Source organism: Lotus japonicus, chromosome 2 (assembly GCF_012489685.1).
Source record: "Lotus japonicus ecotype B-129 chromosome 2, LjGifu_v1.2".
NCBI classification, from domain to species: Eukaryota; Viridiplantae; Streptophyta; class Magnoliopsida; order Fabales; family Fabaceae; genus Lotus; species Lotus japonicus.
The window spans coordinates 7,043,357-7,059,101 of record NC_080042.1 but is presented as its reverse complement, the minus strand read 5'-3'; positions in this window follow the sequence as shown (position 1 = coordinate 7,059,101).

Here is a 15,745-nt window from a genome sequence, read left to right as displayed (position 1 = left end):
AACTTCCCTTTCCTTGGCCATTCTTCTCTTACAAACAAACTTCCACTTCTGAACATTATCTTCCAAATGAAAAGACACTCTATCAATAGGAACAACAGGAACATTTTTAGGAATACGCTTAACAGAAAATTTCTTTTTCTTAGAGGGTCGAATGTCCTGGACATCGACTTCAACATCGGACTCAGAGTCTTCAACTTCAACTGAAATCTTCCTCTTCTTCTTCTTCTCACTGGGAGTCTTTTCTTCCTTTTGCTTTCCCTTACCCTTCACACTGGCCTGTCTTGACTTGTAGGTTATAGGTGAAGACTTGGATCTCTTTGAAGGAGTAGGAGTGACTTCAGGAGAAGAAACCCTTCTTTTCTTCTTCATCCTCGCAGCAACACTATCAGCAAAGGACTCAGTCAGAGGAACATCATCAGAATCATCATCAGAGATGTCTTGAACAGGGGCTGGAGCCTGGATTGGCTCTTCAGAATTGGTATCCTCAGAGTTACCATTCTTTGGATCAACATCCTTTGAAGAGGATAATACAGAGATATCAGATTGGGTAGCATCGCCTGAATCTTCTTGAGAAGTGGAATCCTTTCCAGGATTTTCTTTGGCAGAGATTTCCTTAGACCCAGATGTCTCAACATGAGGTACAACATCAGGGGGCGATTTCACAGGAGAATCTCCATCATTGATTTCCTCTTCATCAGGAACATCCTCATAGAGAGGAACATTTGTGGGATCTCTGTTCTGAACCTGTGACCTGTAGACCTTACATGTTGGGTTTCTTGATCTTGTAACACCCCGATTTCGGTGGCGTCACTTTAGTAACAAAAAATCAAATAAAGCGGAAAAGCAGGTATATTTTTTTTTCGTTTTCTTTTTAAATAAAAAGACTTGTCGAAATAAAGACTCAACCCAATCGCGATTAACTGCGACTGATATACAATAAAAGCACAGCCCTTGCTGCAACCAAAATCATCGTCACGAGTGTCCTCAAGTGACGGAAAGTAACATCAAGTAACTAAAAGTATTGCCCATCGACAAACAAGTGCGACCCATAGTTAGAGTCATAAGTTTTATAAATACAGTCCTCCAAGAAAGTAAGTCAGCCCAAAACGGCCTCCAAAAGACTTCCTACGTCCGACAAACTCCCTGTGATCCTCATGGAAGGGAATCACACAAAAAGCTAATAGTCGGGGACCTACCCTGCCCCAAAATAAGAAATGAACATCAGAGCTATGACAACGAAACCCGATATACTACACCCCTAACATCGACCCTCATCCGATCCTGCATGAAGTCCGGGTCCACGTCGAAGGCTCAGTAGTAGTCATTTCGCTCCGGGTCCTCCCCGAACGACGAAGCATCACGAAAAGGGCATACATAGCCCCCCAAACACAGGTAGCATGCGCAAGGGTCAACTTACAGAATATAGTATAATGAATACAAGACAAAAGCTAAAGTATAAGGGGGTATATATATATATATATATATATGTTGTATATATATATACATATAAGTTCTGCATTGTCTACCCTAAGGTTTATACATAGCATGTTATCAAATCTCTAATACAATTTAATCATCAAAACACATAACGATGTTTATCAACATTAAATCATCAAAACACATAACGATGTTTATCAACATCAAATCATCAAGATCTCAACAAATAAAGTTAGACTGCATGATATGTCAATGCAACGTCAATTCAAAAGGTTCCGGAAGAAGTAGGCTGGGCACGATCGAGTCGGTCCTAACACTGGCATTGTGTCGACCATAACCCTCGGGTGTCACTTACAACCTTGACATAACCGGATCAGTCCTAACCCTGTGGGTCAACTTTTCCCTCCGCTATGCCTGACATCAACAGGTCGATCCTAACCTTACGGTCGATCATATCCCCCATCGAATGCCCGAGTTACCCGAAGGCATGTTGTACCCGAAGGCATATACTGTACCCGAAGGCATATACTGTACCCGAAGGCATATACTGTGGTCATAGACCAAAACTTGCTTAATCAGCAAAAGTGTTAGAGTTTATTGGCTCTACTGTACCCTAAGGTAAATGTCGATTCTGCGAAAAAAGACAGATAACTATAAAAAGAGTGCAAACACCCTTGATGACTTCTTGAGTCATCTGACTCATCAAATTTCGATGGTCAAAAACTGCTCAGCGAGCGAAAGAGTATAAGCATACTCAGAAACTTATGAGCTTCCCTAAAACTTCGATTCAGCGACACTTCTCATTTTCCAAAACTAATATCCAAATCCTAGAAGTTCATTTGAGATCATTAACATTTAACTAAAAGAGTTTGAATGTTGTTTAAAGCATTATGGAATTTCTCATGAAAATATTTTCTTTCCAAAACTATAAGTTCAAAAGATCCCGATATCCCCAAAATCCCATGAGAAGGTCTTGAAACCACAAAAGAAGACAAGAGTCTGAACCTCAGTTTGTCTTGTCGAGATAAACCCTTAAGAATTCGCCACCAACGGGGCATAACTAACCGTTATTCCTCACATTTTGGTAGTCCACGAATAAACGATGTAAATTGCACCATATGGTCAGCATATTCCAATAATAATTGCATGTTCCAAAATAATGCGCACAAGTATTCACATAGCCTAAGATTAACCATTTAATCACTTAGCAAGTATGGCATATGAATCAAGTAATTGCGGTAAAACATAACCCTGTCCTATCCACTAGGAAGCAGTAAGACGGAAACCAGTAAACGGCCGAAGCCTCTCAGAAATAGGAGACACACGCCTCATATTAGTTTCACACGGCCGAAGCCTCAAAACATTTTCTCCAGTCAAAGCGATAAAGAAACATAAATAACCAAGTCAAAGTTATCGACGCCTAAAGCATTAGCTAGCAGTGTAAGTTGCCCTTACCTCTAGTTCTTCCAGAATCAGAGTGTAAGTCACACTCCCAAGCTTGCTTAGTCAAGTCTAAGGTTTCCACAAACGAACCTTAGAGCAAACAAAGCAAAATCAATCAAAATAAGTCGATACACTCGAAACTGTAAGATCAAGTTTTGATCTAGTAGTACAACTCTATGTTTTGATGATTACAAGTTAACCTTTTGAGTATGAACAATTATGGTACTCTAACGTGTTTTTCTGAGTGTGCTATTTACAGGCTCTGACCTTGATTCAGTCTCACACAAATCAGAAGCACTGTGCATAAAGAATGACCCAAGCAACGCTTTCGCAACATCTATGTTCACTCTGAACAGTAGAAATGCTTCAGAAGATCTGAAGTTATACAAGCTCTGATATGGACTCAGTCACTAGAAGTTCTGGAGATCCAGAAGTTCTGACAACCAAGAAACTCTGAAGGTTCAGATGTTCTGATGGTGTAGAAAACTCTGAAGATCCAGAAGCTGAATAGTGGAAACTCTGATGTCCAGAATCAAGAAACTCTGAAGACCATGTACTTCCCTCTGAGTTCAGAATCAGAAGATACAACGGTCAGAGGATCTGTGCTTTCCCTCTGACTCTGATCAATCGGCTTCACAAGTTCCAACATGAAGCATTCCCCTGATCAGAAGTCTCCTTGGTTTAAAGTTCAAGTCGCTATCCAAGTACAAAAGCATATGTACTATCCTGACGACCTACCTAACGTTCTAAGCCACAGCAGAAGCTGGAATTTCCAGAACTGCCCTCCAACGGTAGCATTTCCATGCAGCGTTCAAACCCTAATCCTTGGAGTATAAATATAGGCTGAAGATTGAAAGATGCGGTTGGAAGAATTACACACCCGCAAGCTATATTCAAAAACCTTCAAGCATTCTTTCATCTGAATTCATTGTGTTTACTATTAGCTTTTCAGAAGCAAATCTCTTGTAAACATTCTTTGTTAAACAGTTTGTTTAGTTACCTTTAGGAGATCAAGGTTGATCGGATCCTAAAGAAGACTAAGAGAGTGAATCTTAGTGTGAGCTAAGTCAGTGTAATTGTTAGTCACTTGTAGGTTTCAAGTGCAGTTGTAACACTTTACCTGATTAGTGGATTGCCTTGATTCTAAGAAGGAAGAAATCACCTTGACGGGTGGACTGGATTAGCTTGAGGGATTTATCAAGTGAACCAGGATAAAAATCCTTCTGTGCTTTTCTATCTCTTATCTTTAGCACTTAAGTCTCGAAAGATTTGTTGAAATCTTTAAGGTGGAAGTTTTTATTTAAAAACGTTATTCAAACCCCCCCTTTCTACCGTTTTTCATACCTTCAGAAACAATACTAACTAACGCTAGACAAAGCTCAAGGAGCTTCAGAGTACACCATTTAGGCACGAATGGAAGGGCTTTCTCCAAATGGATGAGTTTTGACTCGATTCAAGTTTTGTACAAAAACACTTTATTCGCTAAAACATCCATAACTCGAGCTACAGAACTCAGAATGACACGAAACCAAAGCCAAAATTTTGACAACGGAGAGAGCTACGCTATAACTCAGGTCATACAGACCCAAAAATTATTTTTGGACACGGTACCATGGCATATAAGTTTCGGCCACTATCAAAATAGGGCTTCCCGAACTTTTTTTTCGATCTAATTTAATTCCTTGGTATTCTTAGGCGATATCTAGGCCAGGGAAACTCTCAGAAAAATTATCGGGTCGAAAACTGTCGCAGGGGTATTTTGGTCAATATTTTTAGCTCAGAATTTCAAAATTGGAATTTCGAAAAAAAATTTGGATGGGGACGTTACCAACGACGTTTATGACAACTAATCCTACTAGCGCTAAGCTAAGTCGAAAGTTTTCAGCCTAAAGGATGAAACTTTGGCTCAAAATGGGTTTTTCAAGCAGAATTGAAATTCGGCGGCATTTCGGCGATATTCGGCAAAATGTAATCCGCTAAACATGCTCTTGGGCATGCAGGGAATAAGTTTAGACACTGAAATCAAGTTATTTGGACAGTTTTACAAAAAGCTCAAAACTTTGAGCACAGAAAGACATAGAGAAAAGCGACAGAATTGACGATCAGAAGTAAGGAATAACATCTATACCTCGAGGTCTACGCGTAGCAACGAACGGTGCAACGATCAGGCAAGAAACGGCGAAAATCACTTCTCCTCCTTCCTCCTCCAAGCTCGCGGTCTCCCATGGGGTTTTTGGGTGAATTTTTGATTTTTTTTCATTTTTCCACCTATTTATAGGAAAGGGAAAATGCGGGAAAATGATTATTTCGCGATTCCGATTTTTCCTGCGCATTCCTCTGTGAATTCTAAGATAGGTTCTGGCGACAAAATTCCATAACTCGAAACAGGTTTCTTGGAATTAAAGCAAACGATCCAGAGTCGGTGTAAATCGATTTTACCCGAAAAACTACTTTTTGCAGTTGATGTCGAATGAGAAAACTTCGTTCTGAAGAAAGATTCAAAACATCGAAAGAAATAGGTGTACGCGTGTGAAATCTCCGTTTGAAGCTCCGAATAGAAAAAGTCTTCATCGTCGGTTGATTTTTGGGTTCTTGAACTATCAGGGGTTTAGTTTCAGCAAACCTTCGAGATTTGGAATCGGACGTTGGTATATCTCAGGGTTTCGTATCGAAACACTTGTCGTGGAAAGGAATAAGAGAAATTCTTATATTTCTCTGAAGATTTTTGGAATTTATTCCTATAGTGTTCCAAGGGTTAAATTAATCGTTTCCTAAGGTTCTTGTCCTAGGCGTAAACGAATAATACTTGCGTCATAAGTTTCGTCGATTCGAATCTTATCCTCAACCTTCTCGTGAAATGTCTTCTCTATCCATTTATTCCATTTAATAAACGTTTATCCAGTTTTCTTAATTCACGTTACATCGAATTTATTCGTGAATAAGAGATTTCACTAATTTATTCTAAACTTAAAAACTTGGGTCTCACAGATCTCATCTTCTTGGGAGCTTTCTTTGTCACAGAAGATGGTTGGGAAGAACCACTCTTCAAACCCATGCATTTAACTCCTTTAGCAGTTCTTTCAATTTTTGCCTTGACAGAGTCATTCTTTGCTGAACTTTGATACATGATGAAATGAGAGCAAACACAATTAGAGCACAGAACGTTGAAGAAGAATTGAAAATGAGAGATAATGTGTCTTGAAGAAAATAGATGAACAAGCGGTTGAGAGAACACAATTTGCCCGTTGGAGGTAGTTATAGGAGAAGTGAACCATGAAGTAACTTTCTCTCTGCTGATGTCACAACGGCGGTTAATGATGACAAAAAATAAACTAGCCGTTAACACAATGGGACACGCTAATTGCTATGCATCAAAAAGGAAAATCCCTAGATTTCCTCTTAATTTTTCAAAAGTAATTGCATCAAGGGATTTTGTGAAAATATCAGCCAATTGCTTGTCGGTTGTAACATGCTCTAAATTGACAATTTTATCCTCCACTAAGTCTCTAATAAAATGAAGTCTAATGTCAATATGCTTGTTCCTGCTATGCTGTATGGGATTCTTGGAAATATTGATTGCACTGAGATTGTCACAGTACAATGTCATGACATCCTGTTCAACATCATACTCCTTCAGCATTTGCTTCATCCACATGAGTTGAGTACAACTACTTCCTGCTACAATATACTCTGCTTCAGCTGTAGAAAATAAGACACAATTCTGCTTCTTGCTAAACCATGAAATCAAATTATTCCCTAGGAAGAAACATCCACCAGATGTGCTCTTTCTATCATCTGCACTACCTGCCCAATCTGCATCACAGAATCCAACTAAAGAAGAATTTTTATCATGAGTATAGAGAATATCATAGTCACTTGTACTGTAAGACCTGGATTTGCAGAACCAGTTAAGTTCCGACTCACGCGTAGAATCAGTGTAAACGTGACAGGAGTTTGTTGTTTGAGAAAGATCAATGAAGAAGAAAGTTCAGGAATTGCTTGAGGTATGTTGCGTAGTCGCTGTAGGAATTAGTGCGAGTTGTCTGCACACCTGCCTTATGGCGAGCGTGTCCAGAATAGGCTATTTCGCTCTTAAAGCAACGTTTTGAGTGAGATTTCGAACTCTCGGAAAATTTAAAGATTCTCTTTATTTTTCCATCGACCAGCGTTTCATTTCGGAACTCTGGACTGTACGCACGATAGGTTTCACTTTTCGGATGTCCGCCGACGCTAATTTCTTTGCTTCGAAACCCTATTTTCGAGCAATGGATGAAGACTTTTTCTATTCGGGACTTCTAACGAAGATTCCGTCCACGTTGCCAGATTTGTTTCGACGTTTCCAATCTTTCTTCAGAAGGAAGTTTTGTCTTCCGGCGATCACCGCAAAAAGTAGTTTTTTCGGGACAGATTTAACTTACACCGCTTTTGAGATTTTCGATATCGTTTTTCCCATATCATAGATATTTGTTTTGAGTTCTGGAATTCTGACGCTAGAATCTCTCTTAGAATTCCTCGGTGAACGTGCTGCAAAAATCGGAATCGCGAAATTTTCATTTTCCCGCGATTTCGCCCGCCTATAAATAGGCGAAAAAGCAAAATATCTTCCATTTCCCTCCATTTGTGGCTGATTTCGTGGAGAGCAAGGGGGGAGGGGATTTCCGCGAAAACTTGACCAATCTTCGTGCAGTTCGTCCCTACTTCTAAGTATCGAGGTAACTAACACGATTCCTACCTCTGATTGTTGTTTCTGTTGCGTTTTTGAAGTCGTTTCTGTGCTCACAGTTTTGAGTTTTTTCTAAAATGGTCCGATTTCTTCGATTTCTTGGTTGGGTTATGTTCCTTACGTTCCCCTGAGTCTAAAACCTCTGTCAGTAAACTCTGATTGCGATTCAGTTGTCCAGGATCTGAAAAACTGTTTCAAAACCTTTTTGTCTCACATTTCGAAACTTTATTGTCGAAAAGTCATAATTTGACTTCGTGCCTTTAGGATTTGTTGTCACGGATGCCATGAGGATCGTTGCTGTCAAATTTGTTTTCAGAACTGATAACTTTGAAGTTTTGAGCCTTTATTTTGGACCAAAATGCCCCTGGATAGTTGTATTTCGGCCCGATTGTCCGAAAATTGTTCTGACAGTTTCTTTGCCTTAGTTTTACCCTAAAACTACCTTGTAAACTGATTTGATCGAAGAAAAAGAGCCGAAGCCCTTTTTCCTTTGTGGGCGTGACCTTGTAGTGTTGGGGAGGGAGTTTTCGTTTTCGAAAACTTGTCTTTTCGTACCTGATTGTCCTATTCTGAAGCTTTAGTGCTTTGTCTATCGTTTATGTATTGTTTTGCGATCGAACTAATCGATTTTGTTTGGGTTCTGCTTTGTTTTTCTCCGAGGTTCAGTTGAGGGAACTTTGGAAGACTCAGAGCAATTGTTTGAGGAGAACTTTGTTTGCGAAGCTGGAACAGCTCGAGGTTAGGGCAACTTACATATATATTAGCTATGAACGCATGATAGGCGTCGATCCATTCGACTTATGCTTTACTTTGATGTTGATTATGTTGATGAACTGATGTTGTGATGTTGTGCTTTGTTGGATTGTGCGTTTTGACGCGACTTCGGAGTGGAGATTCATTGATCTGGTGATCTTTGATGTTTCGGGTTGGATGAACAACCCTAGGCAAGTTCAAACGAGGGGTTTGGGACTTAGCCATTTGTTGGGATTCGTTGGTTTACTTAGACTTTCCCCGGGAAACTTCTTTTGGGTGGTTGGTTTTCGGAAATCCTAGAATGAATAGAATTTTGTAAACTAGAGACTTTGGGAGACTTAGACTTTGAGAAATAAACTCATAACCTGACTAATTCAATTCGAAACGGTTTTACTAAATGAATAGTTATAGGAGAACTAAAGGGGAAAACATTTACGAAAGACGGGGAAAAGTCGACCTTTGTTGTGGGTTTGGAGAGTTATCGGAATTGGGGAAAGCCACTAAGGTGAGCTATGGTGATGATTGAAGTCACCGAGTACTTTAGTACTCTTGGGGAGTGTTGTGGAGCCGTGTTGTATTGACCGACACCTAGTGCTCTTGTTGTTTGGGCGGTGTTGTATTGACCGACACTAGACCCTTGTGTATTCTGTGGATGGAGTTGTGTTGTATTGACCGACACTTACTCCGAGTTGTGTTGTATTGACCGACACTAACTCATGGGTTTGTTGAGATTGGGTTGTGAGCTACACACTTTCGTGGTAAGGGCGATTCGTTGTTTGGCTAACCATATTGCATCAATCGGGTGAATAACGGGAATGGTTCACCTTGCATAAATGATGAATAACGGGAATGGTTCATCATATGGTGAATAACGGGAATGGTTCACCAAGGATGAATAACGGGAATGGTTCATCCAGGATGGATAACGGGAATGGTCCATCCATAGTGAAGAACGGAAAGCTTCACTGAGGCGTGAGACTTCGTGAAAGCATGGAACTTCACTGAAGCGTGAGACTTCGTGAAAGTGAGTAAGCTTCACTGAGGCGTGAGTCTTCGTGAAAGCAGAAACTTCACTGAGGCGGGAGACCTCGTGGAGACGGGAACCTTCGCTGAAGCGGGAGACTTTGCGGAGGCGTGCAACTTCACTGAAGCGTGAGACTTCGTGAAGGCGCGAAACTTCACTGAAGCGTGAGACTTCGTGAATGTGTGAGATTTCACTGAAGCGTGAGACTTCGTGAAAGCGTAAGACCCCATTGAAGCGTGAGACTTCATGGAAGCGTGAGATTTCATCGTCGTTTACCCTAGGGCAACGACAGGGAACATTGGTTTAGTTGGATACGTGTGTGTTGGGAGGACGATACATTGTTTGACTAACCTTATCACCTAACTTCATATGTTGAGATTATGATGATTTGATGTTGATGAACATCGTTAGGTATTAATGATTGAACTGTGTAGGAGATTCGAGAACATGCTATGTATATACCTTAGAGTAGGCAATACATAACTTATATGTATATATATACAACATATGTATATATCCCCTTTATCACAAGTTGATTGTATATCTATTGTATTCTGTAAGTTGACCCTAGCGCCTTGGCTTTGTTTGTATGTTTGTGTTTGGGCGGTCGGCCTGCTGCCAGGCGTTTGTCAGCCGGTTCATGATGATTCGTTGTGCGGGAAAGACCCGGAGCGGAACGATTATTACTGAAGCTTTCGACGAGGACCCGGACTTCATGCCTGATCGAGGGAGGGTCGATGATAGTAGTGTGGGGTATGGGTGGTTAGAGTCTTTTGGAGTTGGTTGTTACTGTAATAGCTCTGATTCGTTTTGCTTTTGGGATCGGGTAGGTTTCCGACGCATGACTTTTCGTGTGGTTCTCTTACTGAGGGATCACAGTGAGTCAGTTGGACCATAGGGGTCTTTGCTTAGGCCATATTGAGGCCGACTTTCTCCTAGTGGTTTGTAATCATAATTTTCTCACTTACACTTCTGGGTCTGTATATATTTGCCTACGGGCACACTGCTTTGGAGTCACTGTGAGTGTGTGGGACGTGGAAGTGCAGCTGAGGCTGTACATGTTTATATTTGTTGTATATCGGTTAGTTGAGTAGTTGGGTTTTGTCTTTACTTCCTTATCGTTTTGATTTAAAGGAAAGAAAACGAAAAAAAATTACCTGTTTTCCGCGTAGAGATTATTTTTGGTTACTAAAGTGACACCTGGAAATCGGGGTGTTACATTGTGGTATCAGAGCTTAGTCGAGTCTTTTGGGAGTCTTTGGGGAATAGGTCTTCTGTGCTAGGTTGTGTGACTCTGCAAAGAGTGAAAATTGATTGTCTGCAGAGCGATTTTCGCTCTAATTGTTTGCGTACTACTTAATCGGATTGAGTGGTTTGTCTAGTGCTACCGTATGGTTAGTACTAATCGAACGTTTGATGAGACATAGGATGGTGGACCTTAACCGGATGGCGGAGGCTACACGTGAGCATCATCAACGACTGATGGCGATGGCGATGTATCAACAAAGAGGAATGAACCGAACAGGAGCTGGGGGACCAATAAGGTCAGGATCTCAAGGCTACAACAGAAGGGAGAGCTACCATCAGTGGGGACCGTATCAGCGTTTCAAGGGAAGAGATCTTATCTCAAGAGTCTACAAACAACGACTGCTGATACTGGAGGGAAGCCAGTTGGTTACAAAGGTGTGACATGTACTCGTTGTGGAAAGTTTGGGCATTTTGCTAACAAGTGCTCAGTGACTGGACGGAGATGCTTCAAGTGTAACCGAGAGGGGCATCTAGCTGTGAACTGCAAGACACCCCAGGAGGAAACGTCTGATAGTAAGATGAAAGGGAATGATGCTACCGAAGGGACAGGAAACAAGACTTCGGGAAGAGCAGTGACGTGTTACAGGTGCAGGGAAGTAGGGCACTATGCTAGTAAGTGCAAGATCAAGGGAAAACTATGCTTTAATTGCAACCAACCGGGACATTTCTCCAGAGATTGTAAGGCACTCAAGGGCGAATCATCAGGGAATGTTGGGAAAGGAAAACAACTTGCTCCAGAGGAAAGGATTCATGCCAAGGAGGGCAAGAGCTGAGGAGTTGAACGAGGAAGAACGTGGGAACGATGTAGGACCTTATTCGAGGTTGCTCGTGATTTAACTATAGAAGTTACACGAGGTTGGGAATAGCACACTAAGTCTAGAAAGTAGCCTTCCACCGATGCGATTATGAGGAAGCTAGTAGCTGAAGAACGAATCTTAGGGAGATTCCGTATGGGTAGTATACGTGTCATGTTGAGGGTGTGTAGTTCCGTAGCGGGATCATTAAAGGATTTAGTATCAGGATATTTGTGACTACTGGAGGATAGGAACTCATTGACTGTTCCAGTGGGTTTTTCTAAATTTCCACCTTCGATGTATTAGGCCTGATCAACCTAATATTGAGGGGGTGATATTCGGAATCACAGCTGGTTATGGACTTTGATAGAAGGACGGGTAAGATGAATTTGAATTGATTGAGGATTAGTCGGATTTGGGAGGAAAGTTCGTGTTAAGCATTTGATTGTAAAAGATTAAGATTTGAATCTGTGGAAGTCGATGAGTGTCGTATAGGCATTGATTGGTTAGTTCGTGTGATTACTCCAAGTAGAGGTAGACTAAGTCAAGAGGTTTAATGCCGGAAAAGTATTAAGTAGTTTCTCGGAAGTTATGAAGTCATAGGTTATGTGATTGCTGAGGGGAGTTGTTAGAGACTAAATAAGTTGGATTTAATCATGTTTTAGATGATACCTTGATGGTAGCAAGAGTGAGAAGAATTAACTCTGAACTAGATTGTTATAGTCGAGTTCGAGCAATAAGTTTCGCTAAGCGTTTGATTAATATGTGGAGACATTATAGTCTTAAGAGATGAATTTTCATTTGAAAAGTGTTGAATTAATGATTAAGTTGGAGAAAGAAAGTTTTAGCATAAGTTGAATACTTGAGATTGTTGATATGGACTTCAGACAATTGTGCTTAGATTACTAAGTGAGATTCACTAAGCTAGATTGAAACTTTGAGGTTAAGATTGACCTTGAGAGTTGGGAATCACATACGAGTAAGAGATCTTACGGTTGTAGCTGTGACAATAGGGGTTGAATCTTAGAAGAATGAAGACCTGGAGATGAGTTTCGGGTTAAGACCATTGAGGTATAATATAAGAGTGATCTTGAAGTAAAGGAATTCTGGGTTGTGTAGGGTGTTAAGGTTGGTCATAAGTTGGTGATCGATTGATGTTGATTAGGAGGTTGCGGACATAATGACCATGTGATAAAATTTGAATGATGTTAGCATAATAAGTTATGATTATGGATAGCAGGATCAAGTGGTGAGTGTGGAAGCATGACGACATTTATCAGGTCGTTTGGGTAAGTGAAGGAGTTATAGTTTTTAAGAAACGGATATCCATTTAAGAAGTATTGAAGGATTAAAGGTCATTAGAGGACCAAACTTGGTGAAGGTTTAGGTTTTAAATCTATGAATGTCTGTCTAAGGTGTGTAGGACTCGAAGTTTGTCAGAATTTGATTGAGAGATTAAGAAGTTGAGTGACGAGATGGTGATGGAGTGACAAAAAGGAAAGTGTTAGTATTAAGATGAATACTTGAAGTTGTTATGTTTGGACAAGTTCCTCAGAGTCTAAGAGGGAATGAAACTTTGTTATGGATTTTGATGGTGCATATTACGGGTAACGAGTGAATTTTACTAAAGCTGAATGAGAATCCTAGGGCTAAGGTTGACCTAGTGAGCTGAGATTCATGTACACATAAGAGATTTAGTGGTGTTAGCGGTTACGATAATAGTTAAATCTCGGAATGTTGAAGGATCGGATGATAAAATGGCTAGTTAAGTCTCTTGAGATATAGTTATGATTTAATCTTCTAGAGGATATGTCTCGATTTGTGCGAAGTGTTAGGAATTTCAGTAAGTGTAAATAGGTTTGAGTGAGGGAAGTTTTGAGGAAGAAGACGATAATAATGGATTGTTAGATATTAAGAGGAGGATTATCTTATAAGTGGTTGATAGATTGATGTTGAAGGGGATAAGATTATTGAAGGACAAGAAATAAGGACATAGGTCGAGGTTTAATTCAAGTAGTGATTAAGTAGAAGTTTGATTTCTGGGTGTTTGTAAAGATAGTTACGAAGTTGGAGGTATGTTAATGGACTAGCGGTTTCCAAGGGGATGTTTCGTCTAAGAGTTATCGAACGGACAAGTGGAGTTTTGGACTGTAGATGAAGATCACGAGGACAAGTTGAGTATTTACTTTGAAATGACAGAGAGGCACCGAGTTTAAGAAGAATTTCGGACGACCGAAAGTAAAGAAGTAAGTGGCTAAGGTTGTGCGACTGCACGGAGTGCCAACCGGTATCATTTCAAGCAGAGATCCGACGCAAATGATCGAGCCAGACGACATGAAGTTGAATGATGGTTTGTCTTTTGAGGCGCCGACAGTTAGCAGTGGGAATAGAAGCGTGGAACAATCAAGGGCAAAACAGATTGCTTAAGTAAAGGTTATGAGGAACAATGACCCGGGCAATACTACATGGGAATTGGAGGACGAGATCAAGGAACTGTATTCCGGACTTTTCGCAGAACTCTGAGTTTCGAGGACGAAACTTTCTTTTTGGAGGGGAGTATTGTAAGACCTGGATTTGCAGAACCAGTTAAGTTCCGACTCACGCGTAGAATCAGTGTAAACGTGACAGGAGTTTGTTGTTTGAGAAAGATCAATGAAGAAGAAAGTTCAGGAATTGCTTGAGGTATGTTGCGTAGTCGCTGTAGGAATTAGTGCGAGTTGTCTGCACACCTGCCTTATGGCGAGCGTGTCCAGAATAGGCTATTTCGCTCTTAAAGCAACGTTTTGAGTGAGATTTCGAACTCTCGGAAAATTTAAAGATTCTCTTTATTTTTCCATCGACCAGCGTTTCATTTCGGAACTCTGGACTGTACGCACGATAGGTTTCACTTTTCGGATGTCCGCCGACGCTAATTTCTTTGCTTCGAAACCTTATTTTCGAGCAATGGATGAAGACTTTTTCTATTCGGCACTTCTAACGAAGATTCCGTCCGCGATGCCAGATTTGTTTCGACGTTTCCAATCTTTCTTCAGAAGGAAGTTTTGTCTTCCGGCGATCACAGCAAAAAGTAGTTTTTCGGGACAGATTTAACTTACACCGCTTTTGAGATTTTCGATATCGTTTTTCCCATATCATAGATATTTGTTTTGAGTTCTGGAATTCTGACGCTAGAATCTCTCTTAGAATTCCTCGGTGAACGTGCTGCAAAAATCGGAATCGCGAAATTTTCATTTTCCCGCGATTTCGCCCGCCTATAAATAGGCGAAAAAGCAAAATATCTTCCATTTCCCTCCATTTGTGGCTGATTTCGTGGAGAGCAAGGGGGGAGGGGATTTCCGCGAAAACTTGACCAATCTTCGTGCAGTTCGTCCCTACTTCTAAGTATCGAGGTAACTAACACGATTCCTACCTCTGATTGTTGTTTCTGTTGCGTTTTTGAAGTCGTTTCTGTGCTCACAGTTTTGAGTTTTTTCTAAAATGGTCCGATTTCTTCGATTTCTTGGTTGGGTTATGTTCCTTACGTTCCCCTGAGTCTAAAACCTCTGTCAGTAAACTCTGATTGCGATTCAGTTGTCCAGGATCTGAAAAACTGTTTCAAAACCTTTTTGTCTCACATTTCGAAACTTTATTGTCGAAAGTCATAATTTGACTTCGTGCCTTTAGGATTTGTTGTCACGAATGTCATGAGGATCGTTGCTGTCAAATTTGTTTTCAGAACTGATAACTTTGAAGTTTTGAGCCTTTATTTTGGACCAAAATGCCCTGGATAGTCGTATTTCGGCCCGATTGTCCGAAAATTGTTCTGACAGTTTCTTTGCCTTAGTTTTACCCTAAAACTACCTTGTAAACTGATTTGATCGAAGAAAAAGAGCCGAAGCCTTTTTCCTTTGTGGCCGTGACCTTGTAGTGTTGGGGAGGGAGTTTTTCGTTTTCGAAAACTTGTCTTTTCGTACCTGATTGTCCTATTCTGAAGCTTTAGTGCTTTGTCTATCGTTTATGTATTGTTTTGCGATCGAACTAATCGATTTTGTTTGGGTTCTGCTTTGTTTTTCTCCGAGGTTCAGTTGAGGGAACTTTGGAAGACTCAGAGCAATTGTTTGAGGAGAACTTTGTTTTGCGAAGCTGGAACAGCTCGAGGTTAGGGCAACTTACATATATATTAGCTATGAACGCATGATAGGCGTTGATCCATTCGACTTATGCTTTACTTTGATGTTGATTATGTTGATGAACTGATGTTGTGATGTTGTGCTTTTGTTGGAT